We start from the raw sequence: 24657 nt of genomic DNA on the forward strand, positions 1-24657 counted from the left end.
CGTGGAAAGTCAGGCTGGCCTCATGGGCCATGGACGAGTCTTTCTCTCTGGGGATGGCCTGATCCCAAGTGATTGGGGTCATTCTGTGAGTGGAAGGAGTCCTTTCTGTTTTTATTTACCTCAAATGTCCCACCAAAGAGGGATTCCAGAGCAGAGCCATGAGTAGGGGTGACTAGATATCTCTACCTCTGGTTAAGATTGGGTGACTTGGGGCATGGCAAGCCCCATATGCGGGCTCATGTTCCAGCCACTGAGAGGCTTTACTTGAGGACAGGGCTCAAACTGAGGGTCCGATTGTGTGTTTGTGCCCACCGCAGCTCTTAAGCATGGGCAGGGCCTCAGGGACCCTACACTACCCTCAGGGGCCCTACTACTACCCCTGTAGGCCCTACAGGGGTCCTACACTGAACGTTAGACAAGATGCCAACCACAAGATTCTGGCGTGAGGGAAGGAGGAGTTCTGATTTCTGCATCACGTTCACCCATGGGAAGTGAGTAGAGATAAGGTCTAGGTTTCTGTAGCCTGAAAACCGAGGTTGGAAAGAGATGGCGACCTAAGGCCATGGCTGTTCAGATGTTCTCAGTGTACGGCAAGCTGTCTGGGTGTCGGTTGGGAATTCAGGCCGCAGGTTCTGTCAGACAGGGTATTAGTGCACAGGCTAGACTATGTAATTGGTGTACAGTTGAGTGGTGTGCAGGTTTATCCTTATTTGAGGCTTCTGGGTAGACCCATAGGGCAACGTTTTTCTTCTAGAGGGCAGGCAGAGTGCAGCACTGTGTCATCGGAAATCCCAAATTGGAGGGTGTGTGGTCCAGGAGAGTGAGGACGGAAGTCTGAGAACACTAGCTATGCTTAGGTTTTGGGGTGAGGGCACAGCAGGTACACTCTGAAGAGCTTAATCAAGATCTCGTGCATCTGAAGTCAAGGCGAAGATCAGCCGTTGGCTCAGGTTGGAGTTTCTTTCCATGATCCGCCTTCATGAAGACTGGGGGCATCATGTGACCTTGGAAGCTTTCCATGATATGAGTTGTGAGGTGGTCCATGCACAAGGACACCTGTGGGACAGTCGAGACCTGTTGGATGGCTCAAGGATGTCCCATAAGGAACGACGCAAGAAGGGTTCTAAGGATGGATGCCTGAAGAGACCAACTCGCATTTCAATTGTTTCCTAGCGACAAGGCAGGTTCAATCTGCTGGCTCTGGGGTAGCAACCGAGGGGGTTTAGTTGAAATGGACTCTCCTGAGGATTGGTCATAATGTGGGATTGTGTCCATTGAGATATTCGAATGGGGCAGTGGCTCTGGTGACCTGAATTTTTCTCCTAACTGGAGGTTATGACACAGCTCCATAGAGCAAGATTCCCATGTGGAGACGAGATGATTTTTTCTGATTGGTAGCTCCGGAAACCCACTTATGCTGGTATTGGAATCCAGGCCTCTGAGGAGAGATGCCTGAAAACAAAAGCAATAGATCCAATTAGGGCCTAGGTGCCTGTCTTGTTCAATATTCTTTTCTATGGGTATCTGCCTAAGGGTCTGATTGGATGTAGTGGCTCAGCTTGTGCCAGATGGTCCCTGTATGTCCCGGACATCCTACACTATTGGGATGGCCTCAGAGATTTTGGATGTTTCTCCTAATTTGTCAGGTTGTGCCAAAGGAATGAGCAGAATTCCCTTGGAGAGGGCAGGCACAGTCCTGAGGTGTGGCTCCATGGGGCCCAGCCTTTAGGGTGTGTGGGCGAGGACAATGGAGACAGAAGTCTGAAAACAAAAATTCAGCTTAGGTTTGGGGACATAGGTATGGCAGGCCTGATCTACAAACCTTGAGAATTTTGGGGGCTCTAAACAAAGGGCAAGTGTGTGGCGCTTTTTTTCAGGTTTTTGTCTCCGGATTTTGTGTCAATGGTGGCCGTGGAATGTCAGGCTGGCCTCATCGACCAAGGACAAGTATTTCTCTCTGTGGATTTGGCCAAATTCCAAGTGTTTTTGGTCATTCTTTGGATGGTAGGAGTCCTTACTTTTTTTTTTTTTTTTTTTTTTTTTTTTTTTTTTTTACCTCATGTGTCCCACCAAAGAGGGATTCCAGAAAAGAGCTCTGAATAAGGTTGACTAGACTTCTCAAGCTCTGGCTAGGATTTGGGGAGTAGGGACATGGCAAGCCCCATATGCAGGCCCTTGGTCCAGCCCCAGAGAGGCTTTACTTGAGGCCAGGGTTCATGCTTAGGGTCCTAATGTGTGTTTGTGCCCATCGCAGCCCTCAAGCATGTCTGAGACCTCATGGGCCATGCTGGGTTCTCATATACTGAACAGTGGACAACATGCCAACCACAAGGTTTCTGGTCATGGGGAAGGTGAAGTTCTGATTTCTACATCACGTACACCGCTTAGTTGTGAGTGGAGATAAGGTCTAGGTTCTGAAGCCTGAAGACCAAGGTTGGGAAGTGATGATGGCCTAAGGCCATGGCATGTCTGATGTGTTCAGTATGTGGCCAGGTGTCTGGGTGTTGGTCACGAGGTCTGGGGTCAGGCTGTGTCAGACAGGGCATTAGTGCCCAGGCTAGACTGTATAATTGGGGTACAGTCTAGAGAATTGCAGGTTGATCCTCATTTGATATTTCTGGGTAGACCCCTAGGGCAAAGTCTCTCTTCTGGAGGTCTTCTGGAGGGCAGGCAGAGTGCTGCATTCTAGCTCCAGAATTACCAAAGTGGAAGGCTTGTGGGCCAGGAGTGTGAGGACGGAAGTCTGAGAACGCGAGCTGGCTTAGGTTTTGGGGTGAGGGCAAGGCAGGCACACTCTGCAGAGCTGAATTGAGATCTCATGCATCTGAAGTCAGGGCGAGGATCAGACGTTGGCTCAGGTGGGAGTTTCTGTCCACGATGTCCTCTACCTGAAGGTGGAGGCATCACGAGGCCATGGAGGTTTTCCCATGGTGTGAGTGTGTGATGCTGCAAACCACAAGGATTCCTTCTGCAGGGCAGTTGAGACCTGTTGAATGGATCAAGGACACCCCAATAGGAATTTCTCCAGAGCAGAGTTCTAACAACGGATACCTGGGCAGCAAACTCGCATTCTAATTGTCTCCTAGTGAAAAAACAGGTTTGATCTGCTGGCACTGAGTGAGCAACTGCCAGGTTTTAGTTGAAATGGACTCTCCTGAGGATGGGTCATAATGTGGGATTGTGTCCATTGAGACATTGGAATGGGGCGGTGGCTCCAGTGACGTGAAATTTTCTCCTAACTGGAGGTTTTTGACACAGTTCCATATAGCATGATTCCCATGTGGCATGCGATTTGTTCTGATTGGTAGCTCCAGAAACCCCCACGTGCTGGTATTGGAATCCAGGCCTTTGAGAAGAGATACCTGAAGAGAAAAGCAATGGATCCGACTAGGGCCTAGGTGCCTATCCTGTTCAATCCTCTTTTCTATGGATATCTATCTACAGGTCTGATTGGAGGTAGTGTATCAGCTTGTGGCAGATGGTCCCTGTATGTCCCAGACATCCTACAATATTGGGGTGGCCTCGGGGACTTCGGATGTTTCTCCTAATCTGTCGGGTTGTGCCAAAGGAATGAGCAGAATTCCCTTGGAGAGGGCAGGCACAGTCCTGAGGTGTGGCTCCATGGGGCCCAGCCTTGAGGGTGTGTGGGCCAGGACAATGGAGACAGAAGTCTGAAAACACAAACTTGGCTTAGGCTTGGGGACATAGGTATGGCAGGCCCGATCTACAGACCGTGAGAATTTTTCAGGCTCTGAACAAAGGGCGAGTGTGTGGCGCTTTTTCAGGTTTTTGTCTCCGGATTTTGTGTCAATGGTGGCCGTGGAATGTCAGGCTGGCCTCATCGGCCATGGACGAGTATTTCTCTCTGTGAATTTGGCCCAATTCCAAGTGTTTGGGGTCATTCTTTGGACGGTAGGAGTCCTTTCTCTATTTTTCTTTTAACCTCATGTGTCCCACCAAGGAGGGATTCTAGAGAAGAGATCTGAGTAGGGGCATGGCAATCTCCATATGCGGGCTCTTGGTCCAGCCCCGGAGAGGCTTTACTTGAGGCCAGGGTTCATGATTAGGGTCCTAATGTGTGTTTGTGCCCATCGCAGCCCTCAAGCATGTCTGAGGCCTCATGGGCCATGCTGGTTTCTCCTACACTGCACGTTGGACAACATGCCAACCACAGGGTTTCTGGTCATGGGGAAGGAGGAGTTCTGATTTCTGCATCACGTACACGGCATGGCAGTGAGTAGAGATAAGGTCTAGATTCTGAAGCCTGAAAACCGAGGTTGGGAAGAGATGACGACCTAAGGCCATGGCGGGTCCGATGCACTTAGTGTGCGGCCAGATGTCTGTGTGTCCGTCATGAGGTCCGGGCTCAGGCTGTGTCAGGCAGGGCATTAGTCCCCAGGCTAGACTGTATAATTGGGGTACAGTCGAGTGATGTGTAGGTTGGTCCTCATTTGGGATTTCTGGTTAGCCCCATAGGGCAACGTTTTTCTTCTGGAGGGCAGGCAGAGTGCTGCATTCTGGCTCTAGAATTGCCAACTTCAGGGCTTGTGGGCCAGGTGTTTTAGGACAGAAGTCTGAGAACACAAGTTCAGCTTTGAATTCGCAGTGGTGACATGGCAGGCACACTCTACAGACCTGAATTGAGATCTCGTGCATCTGAAGTCAGGGCGAGGATCAGATGTTGGCTTAGGTTGGAGTTTCTGTACATGATGTCCCCTTCATGAAGGTGGGGGGGCATCAGGAAACCATGGAAGTTTTCCCACTTTGTGAGTGTGTGATGCTCCAAACCACAAGGATTCCGTCAGTGGGACAGTCATGACCTTTTAGATGGATCAAGGACATCCCATAAGAAATGCTCCAAAGCACAGTTCTAATGATGGATGCCTGGGCAGTCCAACTTGCATTCCAGTTGTGTCCTAGTGAAAAGGAGGATTCGATCTGCTGTCACTGGTGGAACAACCGAGGGGGCTGAATTGAAATGGACTCTCCTGAGGATCAGTCATGATGTGGATTTGTGTCCATGGAGCCCTTGGAATGGGGCAGTGGCTCTGTTGCCCTGAAGAATTCTCCTAACCTGAGGTTTTGATGCAGCTCCAAAGAGCAAGTTTCCCATGTAGAGACGAGATTTGTTCTGAAAACCCCCTTTGTTTTTTGGAAACAAAGCATCTGAGGAACAATGCCTGGAATCCAAAGCAATGGATCTAATTAGGGTCTAGGGGCCTGTCCTCTTCAATATTCTCCTCTGAGTGTCTCTGTCTAAGATTCAGAATGGAGGTCACTGCTCAGCTTGTGTCAGATCGCCCATGTTTGTTTGGGGAGGCCAACACTATTGGGCTGGTCTTGGGGATTGGAGGTTTCTCCTAATCTGTAAGGTTGTGGCAAATGAAACTGGCAGAGTTTCCTTGGAGAGCACTGGCACAGTCCTTAGGAGTGACACCACCTTTCTGGGTGTCATACAGGAAGTCCAGGCTCAGGCTGTGTCAGACAGGGCATTAGTGTCAAACGTAGACTGTATAATTGGAGTAAAGTTGAGTGGCATGCAGGTTGATCCTCACTTGGCGTTTCTGGGTAGCCCCAGTGGCAACGTTTTTCTTCTGGAGGGAAGGCAGAGTGCTGCATTGTGGCTATGGAATTCTCACACTGGAGGGCTTGTGGGCCAGAATTGTGAGGAAGGAAGTGTGAGAACACAAGCTAGGCTTAGGTTTTGGGTCAAGATCATGGCAGGCACACTCTGTAGAGCTAAATCTAAATCCCATGCATCTGAAGTCAGGGCGAGGATCAGACGTAGGCTCAGGTCGAAGTATCTGTTCAAGATGGCCCCTTCATGATGGTGGGGGGCATCATAGGGCTATGGAGAATTTCGCACGATGGGCATTGTAACTTGCTCCAATCGGCAAGGATTCCTTCTACGGGACAGTCGAGACCGGACAGATTGCTCCAGGATGTCCCATGCGGAACAACGGCAGTGCAGGGTTCTAAGGATGGATTCCTGGAGTTCCCACCTCACATTCCTATCGTCTCCTAGTGACAAGGCAGGTTCCATCTGCTGCTTTTGGGGAGCAACCAAAGGGGATGTGTTGAAATGGACTCTCCTGAGGATGGGTCATAATGTGGGTTTGTGTCCATGGAGACCTTGGAATGGGGTATTGGCTGCTGGGACCTGAAGGTTTCCCTTAACTGGAGGTTTTGACACAGCTCCAAAAAGCATGTTTCCCACGTGTAAATGAGATGTGTTCAGACTGGTACCTCCAGTAGAACACATATGCTGGTATTGGAAACCAGGCCTCTGAGGAGAGATGCCTGGAGTCAAAAGCAATGGATCTGATTAGGGCCTAGGTGCCTGTCAGGTTCAATCTTCTTCTCTGGGGTTATCTGTCTATGGGTCTGAGTTGAGGTAGTTGCTCAGCTTGGGACAGATCACCCTGTTTGCCCTGAGTGGCCAACACTATTGGGATGGCCTCAGGGACTTTGGAGTGCTCTCCTAATCTTTAGGGTTGTGGCCAATGGAATGGGCAGAGTTCGCTTGGAGAAGGCAGGCACAGTCCTGAGGCTTGGCTCCAAGGGCCCCATCCTGGAGGGTGCGTTGGCCAGGACAGTGGGAACAAAAATCTGAAAACCCAAACTCAGCTTAGGTTTGGGGACATAGGTATGACAGGCCTGATCTACAGACTGCGAGGATAATTTTTCAGGCTATGAACAAAGGGCAAGTATGAGGCATATCTCCAGGCTTTTGTCTCTGGATTTTGCATCAACGGTGGCCATTGAATGTCGGGATGGCCTCCTTGGCCATGACGATTCTTTCTCTTTTAAGATTTGGTCAGATCCCAAGTTTGGGGGCTCATTCGGGGGATGGGAGGAGTCTCTTCAATATTTTTTTCCTCAGGGGTTCCAGAGCAGAGACCTGAATAGGGGTGACTAGACCTCTCAACCTCTCATTAATATTGGGGGACTAAGGGATGGCAATGCGGGTTCTTGGTCCAGCCCCTGAGAGGCTTTACTTGAGGACAGGGCTCACACTGAGGGTCCCAATGTGTTTGTGCCCATTGCGGTTCTCAAGCATGGGCGGGGACTCATGGGCTACACTGGATTCTCCTACACTGAACGTTGTAAAACATGCCAACCACAAGGTTTCTTGCCTTGAGGAAGAAGGAGTTTCATTTCTGCATCACTTTCACCCCTGGGTAGTGAGTATAGATAAGGTCTAGGTTCTGAAGCCTGAAAACCAAGGTTGGGAAGAGATGATGACCTAAAGCCATGGCGGGTCTGATGTGCTCAGTGTACAGCCAGCTGTCTGGGTGTCGGTTGGGAATTCAGGCCTCAGGCTGTGCAAGACAGGGCATTAGCGACCAAGCGAAACTGTATAATTGGGGTAGAGTCAAGTGGCATGCAGGTTGATCCTCATTTGGCGTTTCTGGTTAGCCCCATAGGGCAACGTTTCTCTTCTGGAGGGCAGTCAGAGTGCTGCATTGTGTCTCTCCAGAATTCCCAAACTGGAGGGCTGGTGGGCTCGGAGAGTGAGGACGGAGTCTGAGAACAATAGCTAGGTTTTGCTTCGGGGCGGGGTTTCGGCAGGCACACTCTGCAGAGTTGAATCAAGATTTCGTGCTTCTGAAGTCAGGGCGAGGATTAGATGTTGGCTCAGGTTGGAGTTTCTATCCAAGTTGGCTCTTTCATGCAGGGGACGGTGCACCACGAGGCCACAGAGCTTTTCCCATGATGGGAGTTGTGAGGTGCTCCAAAGCGCAAGGATTCCTTCTGCAGGACAGCTGTGACCTGTTGGATGGCTCCAGGACGTCCCATATGGAATTACTTCAGAGTAGTTTTCTACAGATGGATGCCTAGCCAGCCCGCCTCGCATTCCAATTGTCTCCTAGTGACAAGATAGGTTCGATCTGCTGTCTCTAGGGGAGGACCCAAGGGCACTGAGTTGAAACAGACTCTCCTGCAGATGGGTCCTAATGTGGGATTGTGTCCATGGAGACCTTGGAATGAGGTGGTGGCACCGGGGCCCTGAAGGATTCTCCTAACCGGAGGTTTTGACACAGCTTGAAAGAGCACGTTTCCCATGTGGAGAAGACATTTGTTCTGAATGATGCCTCAGGAAACCCCCATATGGTGTAATTGGAAACCAGGCCTCTGAGGTTCTGACATAGCTCCACGAGCAAGTTTCCAATGTGCAGACAAGACTTGCTCGGATGGGGCCTCTGGAAACCCCATAGGCTGGTATTGGAAACCAGGCCTCTGAGGAGGAAACCAAAGCAATGGATCTGATTAGGGCCTAGGGGCCTGTCCACTTCAATGTTCTTCTCTGGGGACATCTGTCTCCGAGTCTGTGTGGAGCTAGTTGCTCAGCTAGTGTCAGATCACCCCTGTTTGTTCCGGGCGGCCTACAATATTGGGATGGTCCCAGGGACATTGGAGATTTCTCCTGATTTATATGGTTGTGGCCAATGGAATATGAAGAATTCCCTTTGAGAGGGCAGGCACAATCCTGAGGTGTGGCTCCAGGGGCCCTAGCCTGGAGGGTGTGTGGGCCAGGGCCGTGGGGACAAAAGTCTAAAAACAGCAACTCAGCTTAGGTTTGAGGATGTAGGTATGGCAGGCTCATCTACAGATCATTAGAACTCTTTGGGATATGAACAAAGGGCGAGAGTGAGGCGCTTGCTCAGGCTTTTGTCTGGATTTTGTGTCATCGATGGTCATGGAATGTCGGGGTGGCACCAGTCAGAACAAATTAGGAGAAAGCTCCAGAGTCCCCAAGGCTATCCTAAGTGTGTAGGCTACCCGGGACAAACAGGGGCTATCTGCCACCAGTTGAGATACTACCTGCACTCAGACCTGGAGACAGATGTCCACAGAGAAGAAAATTGAACTGGACAGGCCCCTAGGACTTCAGCAGATCCATTGCTTTGGTTTCCAGCCATCTCTCCTCAGAGGCCTGGTTTCCAATAGCAGCATATGAGGCTTTCCTGAAGCACCCACCAGAACAAATCTCGTCTCCATAAGGGAAACTTGCACGTGGGAACTGTGTCAAAACATCTGATTAGTAGAAAACTTCATGACCCTGGTGTCACCGCCCCATTCCAAGGTCCCCATGGACACAAACCCACATTATGACCCATGCGCAGGAGAGTCCATTTCAACTCCACCAGAGACAGAAGATTCAACTTGTCTTATCGCAATGAGACGATTGGAATGCGAGGTGGGAAACCCAGGCATCCATCTTTAGAACCCTGCTCTTGAGTTGTCCCTATGGGATGTCCTGGAGCCATCCAACAGGTATCAATTGTCCCGCAGAAGGAATCTTTGCTGTTTGGAGCATCTCACAAAACCTCGATGGTTTTTGTGATGCTCCCCCACCCCCGCTTCGTGAAGGGGCCATCTTGGACAAAATCTCCAAACTGAGCGATCGTCTGATCTTCTCCCTGACGTCAGATGCACGAGATCGCAGAGTGTGCCTGCCTTGCCCTCGCCCTGAAACCTAAGTCTAGCTTGTGTTCTCAGACTTCTGCCCTCACATCCCGGCCCCCAAGCCCTCACATTTGGCAATTACAGACCCACAATGCAGCACTCTGCCTTCCCTCCAGAAGAAAAATGTTGCCCTATCGAGCTTTCCAGACACCCCAAATGAGGATAAACCTACACGGCACTCGACTGTACCTAAATTGTATAGTCTAACCTGGGCACTAATGCACTGTCTGACACAGCCTGAGCCCGGATGTTCTGACCAACACCCAGACAGCTGACCGCACACTGAGCGCATCCGACCCGCCATGGCCTTAGGTCATCATTTTATCCCAAACTCAGTTTTCAGGCTTCAGAAGCTAGACCTTATCTCCAATCATTGCCCAGGGGTGAACGTGATGCAAAAATCAGAACTCCTCCTTCCCCATGGCCAAAACCTTGTGGATGGCATGTTGTCCAACGTTCAGTGTAGGAGACACCAGCATGGTCCATGAGTCCCCGCCCATGCTTGAGGGCTACGTTCGGCACAAACATGCATTGTGACCCTCAGTGTGAGCTCTGTTCTCAAGGAAAGCCTCTCAGTGGCTGGACCAAGAGCCCGCATATGGGGATTGCCATGCCCCTAGGCCCCCAATCTTAACCAGATTTCGTGTTGTCCAGTCGCCCCTCCCCAGGACTCTGCTCTGGAATCCGTCTTTTAGTGACACACCTGAGGTTAAAAAAAAAAACAGAACGGACTCCTCCCATCATACAGAATGACCCCAAAAATCTTGGGATCGGGCCAATATCCCAGAGAGGGAGACTCGTCCATGGCTCATGAAGCCACCCCGACATTCCACAGCCATTGGTGACACAAAATCCAGAGACAAAAGCCTGAGCAAATGCCTCACACTCGCCCTTTGTTCATATCATGAAGAGTTCCCAAGGTCTGTAGATCAGACCTGCCATAGCTACATCCCCAAACCTAAGCCGAGTTCCTGTTTTCAGACTTCTGTCCCCACAGCTGTGACCCACACACCCTCCAGGCTGGGTACCCTGGAGCCACACTTCAGGACTGTGCCTTCCCTCCCCAAAGGAGTTCTGCCCATTTCATTGGCCAAAAACTTGCAAATTAGGAGAGACCTCCAAATTCACTGAGTCCATCCCGATAGTGTAGCACAACCGGGAGGAACAGTGGTGATCTGAGACAAGCTGAGGAACTACTTCCACTCAGACCCGTAGACAAATGTCCCCAGAGAAGAAGATTTAACTGGAAACAGATCCATTGCTTTCGTTTCCAGGCATCCCTCCTCAGAGTTCTGATTTCCATATGGGAGTCAACTGAAGCACCAATGAGAACAAATCTCATCTCCACATGGGAAACGTGCTCTGTGGAGCTCTGTCAATACCGCCAGTTAGGAGAATCCTTCAGGGCCCTGGTGCAACTGTCCCTTTCCAAGGTCTCCATGGACATAAACCCACATTATGACACATCCTCAGGAGTGTCCATTTCAACTCAGCCCCTTTGGTTGCTACACCAGAGCCAGCAGATCAAACGTGTCCTGTTGCTAGGAGACAAATGGAATGTGAGGCGGGCTGCCCAGGCATCCATCCTTAGAACCCTGTTCTGCAGTCATTCCATATGGGACGTTCTGGAGCCATCCAACAGGTTTCAATTGACCTGCAGAAAATCCCTGTGGTTTGGAATATCTTACTATTCCCATCACGGGAAAACTCCCATGGTCTCGTTATGACCTCCCTTCATGAAGGGTTCATCATGGATAGAATCTCCAACCTGAGCCAACGTCTGATCCTCGCCCTGACTTCAGATGCATGAAATCTTGATTCAGCTCTGCAGAGGGTGCCTGCCGTGCTCTCGCCCCAAAACCTAAACCCCGCTTGTTTTCTCAGACTTCCGTTCTCACAGTCCTGGCCCAAAAGCCCTCCAGTTTGGCAATTCCGGAGCCAGAATCCAGCACTCTGCCTGCCCTCCAGAAGAAAAACTTTACCCAAAGGGGCTAATGAGAAACCGCAAAGGATTATCTTCTGCATGCCACTCGACTGTACCCGAATTATACAGCTTATCTGGGTACTAATGCCCTGTCTGACACAGCCTGAGCCCAGACCTCGTGACTGACATCCAGACAGGTGGCCGCAAACTGGGCACATCAGACATGGAATGGCCTTAGGTCGTCATCTCTTCCTAACCTCGGTCTTCAGGTTTCAGAACCTAGATCTTATCTCCAATCACTGCCTAGAGGTGAACGTGATGCACGAATCAGAACTCCTCCTTCCCCATTGCAAGAAACCTTGTGGTTGGCATGTTGTCCAACATTCAATGTAGGAAAAACCTGCATGGTCAATGATGCACCAACCATGATTGAGGGCCGCTTTGGGCACAAACACGCATTGCGACCCTCAGCATGAGTCCCCTACTCAGTTAATGCTCTCTCGGTGGCTGGAACAAGAGCCGCCCTGGACAAACAGGGGCAATCTGACACAAGCTGAGCAACTACCTCCACACAGACACACAGAGAGATGTCCACGAAGACAGAAGATTGAAATGGACAGGCCCCTAGTCCCTAATCTGAACTCTTGCTTTGGTTTCAAGGTGTCATTCCTCAGAGTCCTGGGTTTGAAGACAAGCATATGGGGCTTTCCTGAGGCACCAAACAGAACACTTCTCATGTCCACACGGGAAGCTTCTTTGTTGGAGCTGTGTCAAACCCTTCAGGTTGGAGAATCCTACAAAGACCCTGAGCCACCACCACATTCCAAGGTCTCCATGGCCACCAACCCACATTATGGCCCATCCTCAGCAGAGTCCATTTCAACTCAGCCCTCTGGGTAGCTCGCCCAAGAGCCCGCAGATTGAGCCTGCCTTATCCCAACCAGTCAATGGGAAGGTGAGGTGGTGTTTCCTGGCATCCATTCTTAGACCCCTGCTCTCGAGTCTTTCTGTGTGGGGCATCCTGGAACCATCCAATAGGACTCGACTGTGTGCAGAAGGAAAACTTGAGGTTTGGAGCAGCTCACAACTCCCAGCATAGGGAAACGACTCTGGCCTCATAATGGCCCCACCCCCTTTAGGAAGAGGCCATCATGGACACAAACTCCAGCCTGAGGCAACTTCTGATACTCTCCCTGACCACAGATGCAGGAGATCTCAATTCAGCCTATGCAAAGTGGGCCTGCGTGCCCTCGGCCCCAGTCCTCATGCTAGCTTGTGTTTTCAGACTTCCTTCCTCACACTCCTGGCAAACAAGCCATCCAGACTGGAAAATATGGAACCACAACTCAGCCCTCTGCCTGCCCACTTGTAGAAAAACTTTGCCCTATGGGGCTCTCCAGAAACCCCAAATGAAGATCAACATGCCTACACCTCGACTGCACCCAAGTTGGATAAGCGGCCCTTGGCACTAATGCTCTGTCTGACACAGCCTGAGGCCAGACATCCGGACAGACAAGGATACAGCTGGCCTCACACCCAGCACATCGGACACGCCATGGCCTTAGGCCATCATCTCTTCCCAACCTGGGTTTTCAGACATTTGAACCTAGATATTATATCAAATCCCAGCACAGGTGGGTATCTTAAGCACAAATCAGAACTCCACCTTCCCCATGGTTGTAAAGCTTGCTGTTTGCATGGAGTCACACCTTCAGGGTACGAGAAACCTTCATGTCCCCTGAGGCCAAGCCAAAACTTGAGTTCTCCCTTGGGCACAAACTCACATTGTGACCCTCAGCGTGAGCCCCATGTGGAAGTAAGGCCTCTCGGGGCCTGGACCAAGAGCCCGAATATGGGGCTTGCCAAGGCCCAGTGCTCCCAAACTTCACCAGAGTTCGAGTTTTCCAGTTGCCCGATCTGTGATCTGGAGCCCCTCTCTTGGAGAAACACCTGAGCCTGACCACAGGACTCCACCCTTCCCACAAATGACTCCAAAATATTGGGAGCTGGTCCAAATCCTCAGAGAGGGAGACTCTCCCATAGCCCCTGAGGCCACCCCTACATTCCATGGCTACTGGGGACACAACATCCAGAGACAAAACCTTGAGTGACCACATCCCACTCGCCATTCTTTCATAACCTGAGGAGCTCCCCTCACGGTCTGCAGATCGGGCCTGTCATACCCTCAGTGCCACACCTAGCCGAGTTTGTGTTTTCAGACTTCTGTGCCCACAGCCCGGACCCAAACACCCTCCAGAACGATAGTGCCTGTCCCCTCCAAGAAAACTGTGCCCAATCCATTGGCCACAACCGTACAGATTAGGACAAACTTCCAAGGCCCCCGTGGACATGCCAATAGTGCAGGCCTCCCTGGACTAAGAGGGGCATTCTGACACCAGCTGAGCAACTATCTCCACTTCGACCCTCAACAGTGTCCCTAGAGACAGAAGATTGAAACGGACAGGCCCCTAGGCCTTAATCTAAATCCTAGCTTTGGTTTCCAGGTGTCTGTCCTCAGAGGACTGGTTTCGAAGACCAGCATCTGGGGCTTTTCCGATTCACTAAACAGAACCTCTCTCATCTCCACATGGGGAGCTTTCTTATTCGAGCTGTATGAAACCCTTTGGTAAGGTGAATTCTGCAAGCCCCCTGAGCCACCAGCACATTCCATGGTCTTCATGTACACAAACCCACATTACAACCCATCCTCAGCAGAGACCATTTCAACTCAGCCCCTTAGGTAGCCTACCCTAGAGCCAGGAGTTCAAACATGTTTTGTCGCTCATAGCCAATTGGAATGCGAGGTTTGGTGTACAGGCATCCATCCATCGAACTCTGCCTTCCAGTCCTTCCATATGGGACGTCCTGGAACCATCAAACCGGACTCGACTGTCTCGCAGAAGGAAACCTTGCGGCTTGGAGCAACGCACAAACTCAGCGTATGTGCTGGTTTCTAAGGTGCTGTGCAGGATTCTCCATCCCTGAGGGTTTGGAACAGGTCGTAGGGCACAGTTTCCTTCTGGGAACAGGAGATTTTCTGTTGTGGGGATCAGAGACCACATGTTGACTCCTAAGTTGGTATTCCAGAACAGGACCCTAGGGACAGATGCCTGAAAACCTAATCTAGGATTTCATTGAGGTCCTAGGGGCATGTCAGGTTCAATCTTCTGACCCAGGGCCATTGACTTGGAGGTCTCCCAGGATGTAGGTGATAAGGGTCTTTCAGACTGTGAATTTGTGTCCAGCACTGCCAACAATATTGGGGTGGGCTCAGGGGCCTTGAAGGTTTCTCCTGATCTGGAAGGTTTGGGCAACTGTGATGGGCACAGTTACCTTGGGGATGGCAGGCACAATCCTGTGGTGTGTTTTTAGAGACCCTATCCTGGAGAGCATGTGAGCCATGATATTGTGAGAGAAGTCTGCAAACACAAATGTGGGTTAGGGTTAGTGGCGAGGTGATCACAGGCGCAATGTGTGGACCTGGAGTGGAGCTCATCAGGAACTGTAATTAGGGTGCCTGAAAGGCGGTAACACAGGCTTTTCTCTCTGTATTGTGTGTCCAGATGAGAGATGTACTCTGAATGCAGGTGTGGTCTCTTGGGTCCATGGGAGGCGTTACCTCACTTAGGATCTGGTGGCTCTCCATAGTTTTGTGACTTTTTCGGGGAAGGGAGGAGTGCTGTTTTTCAGGGAAGGGAGGAGTGCTGTTTTCCATCTTAGGGGTGCCCCCAAACAGGGATTTCAGAGACGGCCTCTGTGACTGGGCACCAAGAAATTCTACCAAGGGTTAGGATTCGGGATGAGGGGTGTACCAGGGCTGCAATGCGGGATCCTGGTGGCACAACTGAGAGGGCTTGTTTGAAAGCATGCTCAGGCTGAGGGCCACAATGCCTGCTTGTGCCAAGGGCGGCCCTCATGAGTGGGCGTGGTCTCATTGGCCATGCAGCTGGCTCCCTCTCTGAGGCTTGGACACCCATCCCCACAGCCAGGTTTCCTGCTATGGGGAAGGAGGAGTTCTCAAGTGTGCTTCAGGTTCCCCCATTGGCAGGGATTCCAGGTAAGGTCTGGGGACAGATGCCTGAATATCAAGGATGGGTAGAGGGGATGGATTTGGGCTATAGCCGCACTAACATGCTGGATATGGGCCCCAAACTCTGGCTGGCTGACAATAGGTCGGGGCTCAGGCTCTGTCAGACACAGCACTAGTGGTCATGGAATCCTATAAAGCGTGGCACCCTTGAAAGCCAAGCAGAAAGAACCTCATGTGGGGTTTCTGGCCTGACTCACCAGGCACTTCTTTCTATGGGGAAGGCAGAATGTAGTGTTGTGACTCCAGATTTCCCTATCAAGAGGGCATGGGGACCAGTCGGGTGAGGATGTAATTGTAATCACAAGCTACAGTTTAATTCAGTGCCAAGCTGAAGCCATTCCAATGTGCATCGGCTTATGCGAGACATCCAGCAACTGAGTAAGGGCAAATATCAGACTTACTCACAGTGGAGTTTGTGTCTATGCTGACCGACAAATGGAGAAGTGGCATCAAGAGACCATGGAGGATTTCCCACGGTGAGGTTTGTGAGATGCTCCAAACAACAAGGTTTCTTCTACTGGACAGGTGGAGTCTGGGGTGTTTACTCCAGGGTCCCCCATGTGGAAAGTTTGGGGAGCAGAGCTCTCCCAAATGTATGATGGGAAATCACAGCTCCTTTGACCATTGCTGCTGAAGAACATGGCAGTTTTGTTCTGATGGCTCTTGGGCAAAACACCAAGGCTTTTAATTGCCTTGGAATCTCTTGCACATGGGTCACAGTTCTGGTTTGATATGTGGGAGATCGTAGAATGTGCTGGTGGCTAAGGTGCCATGCAGGATTCTCCTACCCTGAGGGATTGGAACAGGCTGAAGAGCACAGTTTCCTTCTGGGGAAATGAGATGTTCTGTTGTGTGGCTCACATGTATCATAAGCTAATATTCCAGAACAGGCCTCTGAGGACAGATGACTGAAAACATAATCTAGGGTAAAATGAGATCCTAGGTTCATGTCACGTTCAATCTTCTGACTCAGAGACATTGACTTGGGTGTATGCCTAGATGTACGTGACCAAGAAGTTTCAGACTGCACATTTGCATCCAGAGTGTCCAACAGTATTGGGGTGGGTCAGGGGCCTTACAGGTTTCTCCTAATCTGGAAGTTTTGGGCAACTATGACAGGCACAGTCTCCTTGGGGATGGCAGCACAGTCCTGTTGTATAGCTCTAAAGAACCGATTCTGGAGGGCAAGAGAGCCATTGTTTTGGAGAGAAGTCTGCAAACACAAATTCGAATTAGGGTTAGTGGTAAGATGATAGAGGGCCAATGTATAAACCTGGAGGGGCAGAGCATCTGGAACTGTAATTAGGGTGACTGGAAGTTGGTAGCAGAGGCTTTTCTCTCTGGATTGTGTGTCCAGGATGGCCTCCAAATGCAGGTGTGTTCTCATGGGTCCATGGGAGACTTTTCCTCTCTATGGATCTGGTGGCTCCCCATAGTTTGGTGGCTTTTTCGGGGAAGAGAGTGCTGTTTTCCATCTTAAGGGTGCCCCAAAGTAGGGAATCCAGAGACAGGCTCTGGGTCTGGGCGCCCGGAAAATCCCACCAAGTTTTAGGATTTGTGCCTAGAAGCGTACCAGGCCTGCACAGCAGGATAATTGTGGTGCAACTGAGAGGGATTGTTTGAAAGCATATTCAGGCTGAGGGACAAAATGCCTGTTTGTGCCCAGGGCGGCCCTCAGGAGTGGGCGTGGTCTCACTGGTCTTGTAACTGGCTCCCACTTTGAGGGTTGGACACCCATCCCAAAAGCCAAGATTCCTGCCATGAGGAAGGAGGAGTTCTCAATTGTGCTTCAGGTTCCCACATTGGCAAGGGAAAGGTCTGGGGACAGGTGCCTTAATACCAAGGATGGGTAGAGATGAAATACTTGGGCCATGGCAATCCCAAATGCTAGATGTGGGGCCCATTGTCTGGGGACAGACACTAGGTCGGGGCTCAGGCTCTGTCAGACTCAGCACTAGTGGCCAGGGCAACCTATAAATGGGTTGCCTCGAGGGCCGAGCAGATTGATCCTCATGTGGGGTTTCGGGCCTGACCCACCAGGGATTCTTTCTATAGGGAAGGCAGAATGGTGTGTTGTGGCTCCAGATTTCCCTATCAAGTGGGCCTAGGGACCAGTCGGGTGAGGATGGAATTGTAAACACAAGCTACGGTTCAATTCAATGCCAAGAAGAAGGCAGTCCCTATGTGCAGCAGTTTATTCGAGATATCCAGCACCTGAGTAAGGGCGGATGTCAGATATTTGCTCACCTTGGAGTTTGTGTCTATGATAACTGACAAATGGAGGGGTGGCGTCAAGAAGCCATGAAGGGGTTTTCACGTTGAGACTTATGAGCTACTCCAAATAGCAAATTTCGCTCTACTGGCCAGGTGGAGTGTGACTGATTTGCTCCAGGTTCCCCCATGTGAAAACTTTGGGTACCAGAGCTCAACACATGGATGCCTGGAAAGCTCAACTCCACTGACCATTGCAGCTGAGGAACATGGCAGGTTCGTTCTGGTGTCTTTGGAGTGAAGTACCAAGTCCTTGAGTTGACATGGAATCTCTTGCAGATGGGCCACAATGCTGGTTTGTTACTAGGGAGATCTTATAATGTGCTGGTGGCGAAGGGGCTGTGCAGCCTGGGCTGCCCTGGGCTTTGGCACAGATGGAAGGGCACGGTTTCCTTCTGGGTTCAGGAGATGTTCTGTTATGTGGCCCAGGGACCACATGATGTATCATAAGTTCACATTCCAGATCAGGCCTCAGAGGACAGATGTGTGAAAACTGAATCTAGGGTTCCAATGATGTCCTAGGGGCATGTTAGGTTCACTATTCTGATTCGGGACCATTCCTTTGGCTGTCTGCCTGGTTGTAGGTGTGCTTTTGCATTCAGAGTGGCCGCGCCAATGTTGGGGTAGGCTCAGGGGCCTTGCAGATTTCTCCTAATCTAGAAGGTTTTGTGCCACTTTGATGGGCACAGTTTCCTTGGGGATGGCAGGACAGTCCTGTGGCGTGGATCCAGAGACCCCATCCTGGAGGGCATGTGTGCCATGGTTTTCATAGAGAAGTCTGCAAACATTAATTCGGATTAGGGTTAGGGGCGAGGTGATCACAGGCCCAATGCATAGATCTGGAGGGGAGCTCGGCTGGAACTGTAATTAGGGTGACTGGAAGGCGGTAGCACAGGCTTTTCTCTCTGGATTTTGTGTCCAGGATGGCCTCGGAATGCCGGTGTGTTCTCATGAATCCATGGGAAACTTTTCCTCTCTATGGGATCCTGGTGGTTCCCCATAGTTTGGTGGCTTTTTCGGGGAAGGGAAGAGTGCTGCTGTTTTACATCTTCTGGGTGTCCCAAAACAGGAATTCCAGAGACGAGCCCTGGGTCTGGGCACCTGGAAAATCCCACCAAGTTTTAGGATTTGTGCGTAGAGGCATTCCAGGCCTGCAATTCGGGATCATGGTAGTGAAGCTGAGAGGGATTGTTTGAAAGCATGCTCAGGCTGAGGGTCACAATGATTGTTTGTGCCCAGGGCGGCCCTCAGGAGTGGGCGTGGTCTCATTCGTCTTGTAACTGGCTCCAGCTTTAAGGATTGGACACCCATTCCAACAGCCAGGCTTATTGCCATGGATAAACTGGAGTTCTCTATTGTGCTTCAGGTTCCCCATTGGTAGGGATTCCAGCAAAGATCTGGGGACAGGTGCCTGAATATCAAGGATGGGTAGAGATGTCCTACTTGGGCCATGACCATCCCAAATGCTAGATATAGGGCCCAACTCTCTGGTAGCTGAAACTCGGTAGGGGCTCAGGCTCTGTCAGACACTGCACTGGGGGCCAGGGCAGCCTATAATTCGGCGTTCCCTTGAGGACCGAGCAGATGTATCCTCATGTGGGGTTTCTCCCCAGACTCACCAGCACACTTTTTCATTTGGTGGAGAAGGCAGAATGTAGCATTGTGGGTCCAGATTTCACTATCAAGAGGGCTTGGGGACCAGTTGAGTGAGGATGGAATTGTAAACACAAGTTACGGTTCTATTCAGTGCCAGGCGGAAGGCAGTTCCAATGTGCAGTGGTTTATTCGAGACATCCAGCACCGGAATAAGGGTGGATGTCAGATGTTTGCTCACACTAGATTTTGTGTCTATGATGACCAACAAATGGGGGGGGTGGCGTCAAGAGGCCATGGAGGAGTTTACACGCTGAGTCCTGTGAGCTGCTCCAAACAGTAAGGTTTCTTTCTACTGGGCAGGTGAAGTCTGGTTTTGTTTGCTCCAGGTTCCCCCATGTGTAAAGATGGTGAAGCAGAGCTCTCTGGCATGGATTCCTGGAAAGCACACCTCCATTGACCATTGCAGCTGAGGAACATGGCAGGTTCGTTCTGGTTGCTCTGGGGCAAAGTATCAATCCCTTGAGTTGACATGGAATTTCTTGCAGATAAGCCACAATGCTGGTTTCTTTCCAAGGAGATCTTAGAATGTGCTGGTTTCTAAGATGCCATGCAGGATTCTCCTACCCTGACGGTTTGGCACAGGTCGAAGAGCACTGTATCCTTCTGGGGACAGGAGGTGTTCTGTCGTGTGGGTCAGGGATCACATGATGTGTCATAAATTGGTATTCCAGAACAGGCCCCTGAGGACAGATGCCTGAAAACCTAATGGGGTTCCATTGAGGGCCTAGGGACCTTTCAGGTTCAAACTTATAACTCATGATCATTAACTTGGCTATCTCCCTGGATGTAGGTGATCAGGGTGTTTCAGACTGCGCATTTGCATCCTGTGTGGCCAGCAATATTGGGGTGGGCTCAGGGGCCTTACAGGTTTCTCCAAATCTAGAAGGTTTGGGCAACTCTGATATGCACACTGTCCTTGGGGATAACAGACAGAGTTCTGTGGTGTGGCTCCAGCGATCCCATTCTGGTTGGCATGTGAGCCATGGTTTTGGTAGAGAGGTCTGGAAACACAAATTTTGGTATGTTTAGTGGCTATGTGATCGCAGGCCCAATGCATAGACCTGGAGGGAAGTTCGTTGGGAACTTTAATTAGGGTGACTGTACGGCTGTAGCACAGGCTTTTATTTCTGGATTGTGTGTCCAGGATGGTCTCAGAATGCAGGTGTGGTCTCATGGGTCCATGGGAGACTTTTCCTCTCTAAGGATCTTGATGGCGCTCCATAATTTGGTGGCTTTTTTGGATAAGGTAAGAGTGCTGTATTCCATATTAGGGGTGCCCCCAAACGGGGATTCCAGTGACGGCCTTTGGGTCTGGGCAAATGGACAATCGCACCAAGGGTTAGCATTTTGGCCTTGGGGAGTACCAGGACTGTAATGCGGGATCCTGGGGGTACAATTGAGAGTGTTTGTTTGAAAGCATGTTCAGACTGAGGCTCACAATGCCTACTTGTGCCCAGGGCGGACCTCATGAGTGGGCGTGGTCTCATTGGCCATACAGCTGGCTCCCACTCTGAGGGTTGGACACCAATCCCAACAGCCAGGCATCATGCCATGAGGAAGTAGGAGTTCTCTACAGTGCTTCATGTTCCCCCATTGGTAGGGTTCCAGCAAAGGTCTGGGCAGAATGGCCTGAATACCAAGAATGGGTAGAGATGATGGTCCTGGGTCATGCATGGTCTCACATGCTGATAATGGGCCCTGCTCTTTGGGTGTCTGACACACGGTTGGGGCTCATGCTCTGTCATACACAGCACTAGAGGCCAGGGCAGCCTATAAATCGGGGTTCCCTCGAGGGCCAAGCAGATTGATCCTCAGGTGGAGTTGCTGTGCAGACCTCATCAGGCACTTCTTCTTTCTATGGGGGAGGCAGAATGCTGCATTGTGACTCCAGAATTCTCTATTAACAGTGCTTGGGGACCAGTAGGGTGAGGATGGAATTGTAAACCCAAGCTACGGTTCAATTCAGTGTCAAGCGAAAGGCTGTTCCAGTGTGCAGGGGCTGATTGGAATATCTTTCATCTGAGTAAGGGCAGATGTCAAATGTTTCTCAAGACGGAGATTGTGTGTATGATGACCGACAAATGGAGGGGTGGTGTCAAGAGGCCATGGAGGATTTCACACACTGGGGCTTGTGAAATGCTCCAAACAGCAAGGTTTCCTTCTACTGGAGACGGGGGGTGTCTGGTTTCTTTTCTCCAGTGTCCCCCATGTGGAACATTTGGGTAGCAGAGCACTCCCACATGGATGTCTGGAAAGCACAACTCCATTGACCATTGCAGCTTAGGAACATGGCAGGTTCATTTTGTTGGCTCTGGGGCGAGTACCAATGCCTGGAGCTGACATGGAGTTTCGTGAAGATGGGTCACAATTCTGGCTTGTTAGCAGGGAGATCTATGAATGTGCTGGTGGCTAAGGGCCCATGTAGGATTCATCTACCCTGAGGGTTTGACACCGGTCGATGAGCACGGTTTCCTTCTGGGGACAGGAGATGTTCTGTTGTGTGGCCCAGGGACCATATGTTTTATCATAAGTTGGTATTCCAGAACAGGCCTCTGAGGACAGATGCCTGAAAACTTCATCTAGTGTTCCAAAGAAGTTTTAGGATAATGTCAGTTTCAATCTTCTGACTCAGGACCATTGACTTCAGTGTCTTCCTAGACGTAGGTGATCATGGTGTTTCTGACTGTGCATTTGTGTGCAGAGTGGCCTCCAATATTGGGTTGTGCTCTAGGGCCTTGCAGGTTTCTCCTAATATGGAAGGTTTGGGCAAATTCGATGGCACAGTTTCCTTGGGGATGGCAGGCACAGTCCTGTAGTGTGTCTCCAGAGACCCCATCCCAGAGGGCATGTGAGCCATGGTTTTGGGAGAGAAGTCTACAAACACAAACTCGGGTTAGGTTTAGTGGCAAGGTGATCATGGGCCCAATGCATAGGCCTATATGGAAGATTGTCAGGAACTGTTTATCAGGTGACTCGAAGGCAGTAGCAGAGGCTTTTGTATCTGGATTGTGTGTCCACAATGGCCTCGGAATGCAGGTGTGGTCTCATGGGTCCATGGGAGATTTTTCCTCTTTAAGGTTCCTGCGGCTCCCAAGAGCTGCTGGCTTTCTCAGGGAAGGGAAGAGTGCTGTTTTCCATCTTAGGGGTGCCCCAAAATAGGGATTGCAGAGATGGGCTCTGGGTCTGGGCACCTGGAAAATCCCACCACGTGTTAGGATTTGGGCCTAGTGGCGTACCAGGCCTGCATGCGGGATCCCGGAGGTGCAACTGAGAGGGCTTGTTTGAAATCATGCTCAGGCTGAGTGTCACAATGCCTGCTTGTGCCCAGGGTGGCCCTAATGAGTGGGCGTGGTTTCCTTGGCCATGCAGCTGGCTCCCACTTTGAGGGTTGGACTCCCATCCCAACAGCCAGGATTTATGCCATGGGGAAAGAGGGATTCTCTATTGTGTTTCAGGTTCCTCCATTAGCAGGGATTCCAGCAAATCTGGGGACATATGCCTGAATACCAAGGATGGGTAGAGATGACGGACATGGGCCATGGCCGGTCTCAAATGGTGGATATGAACCCCGATCTCTGGGTGGCTGACACTAGGTCTTGGCTCAGGATCTGTCAGACACAGCACTAGTGCCCAGGGCAGCCTATAAATAAAGGTTCCCTAGAATGCCTAGCAGATTGATCTTCATGTGGGGTTTCTGGGCAGAACCACCAGGCCTTTCTTGTTTCTAAGGGGAAGGCAGAATGCTGCATTGTGGCTCCAGAATTCCCTATCAAGAGGGCTTGCAGACAAGGAGGCTGAGGATGGAATTGTTAACCCAAGCTCTGGTTACATTCAGTGTCAAGGGAAAGGCACTTTTTTTGTGTGCAGCAGTTGAATCGAATATCCAGCACCTGAGTAAGAGTGGATGTCAGATATTTGCTCATGCTGGAGTTTGTTTCTATGATGACTGACAAATGGAGGGATGGTGTCAAGAGGCCATGGAGGATTTCCCACTCTGGGGCTTGCTAGATGCTCCAAACAGCAAGGTTTCCTTCTACCAGAAATGGGCAGTCCAGTTTGTTTGCTCCAGGGTCCCACACGTGGAAAGAATGCGTAGCATAGTCCTCCTGCATGGATGCCTGGAAAGCACACCTCCATTGACCAATGCTGCTGAGGAACATTGCAGGTTCATTCTGGTGGCTCTGTGGCGAAGTACCAAGGACTGGATTAGACATGGAATCTCATGAAGACAGGTCACAGTGCTGGTTTGTTACCAGGGAGATCTAAGAATGAGTTGGTGGGTAAGGGGCCGTGCAGAATTCATCTACCCTGATGATTTGACACACAGGTCTAAGAGCCCGGATTCCATCTGGGGACAGGAGATGTTCTGTTGTGTGGCTCAGGGACCATATGTTGTATCAAAAGTTGGAATTCCAAAGCAGGCCTCTGAGGACTGAGGACTGAAAAACTAATCTCGATTTCCTATGAAGTCCTAGGGGCATGTCAGGTTCAATGTTCTGACTCAGGACCATCGACTCTGGTGTCTGCCTGGATAGAGGTATCAGGGTATTTAAGACTGTGTATTTGCATCCAGAGAAGCCTCCTATATTGTGGTGGGCTCATGGTCCTTGCAGTTTACTCCTTATCTAGACGGAATGATGCCAGAGCAGGGTTCTAAGGATGGATGCCTGGACAGCCCACCTCGCATTCCTATTGTTTCCTAGTGAGAAGACAGGTTCAATTAGTTGGCTCTTGTAGATAAAGCGAAGGGGTTGAGTTGAAATGGACTCTCCTGCAAATGGGTCTTAATGTGGGTTTGTGTCCATGCAGACCTTGGAATGGGGTGGTGGCACCGGGGCCCTGAAGGATTCTCCTAACCGGAGGTTTTGACACAGCTCCAACGTGAAATTTTACCATGTGGAGACGAGATTTGCTCTGATGGTGCCTCAGGAAACCCCCATATTCTGGTATTGGAAACCCGGCCTCTGAGGAGAGATGCCTGGAAACTAAAGCAATGGATCCAATTCCAACCTAGGGGCCTGTCAGGTTCAATCTTCCTCTCTGTGGACATCTGTCTACGGGTATGAGTGGAGGCAGTTCCTAAGCTGGTGTCAGATCGCCCCTGTTTTTCCTGGGTGGCCTACACTATTGGGATGTCCTTGGGGACTTTGGAGGTTTCTCGTAATTTGTACGTCTGTGGCAAATGGAATGGGCAGAATTCCCTTGGAGAGGACAGGCACAGTCCTGAGTTGTGGCACCAGGGGCC

This window comes from Mustela putorius, unplaced genomic scaffold (assembly GCF_011764305.1).
Source record: "Mustela putorius furo isolate JIRA1106 unplaced genomic scaffold, ASM1176430v1.1 tig00003831_pilon_pilon_pilon, whole genome shotgun sequence".
In the NCBI taxonomy this organism is placed as follows: domain Eukaryota; kingdom Metazoa; phylum Chordata; class Mammalia; order Carnivora; family Mustelidae; genus Mustela; species Mustela putorius.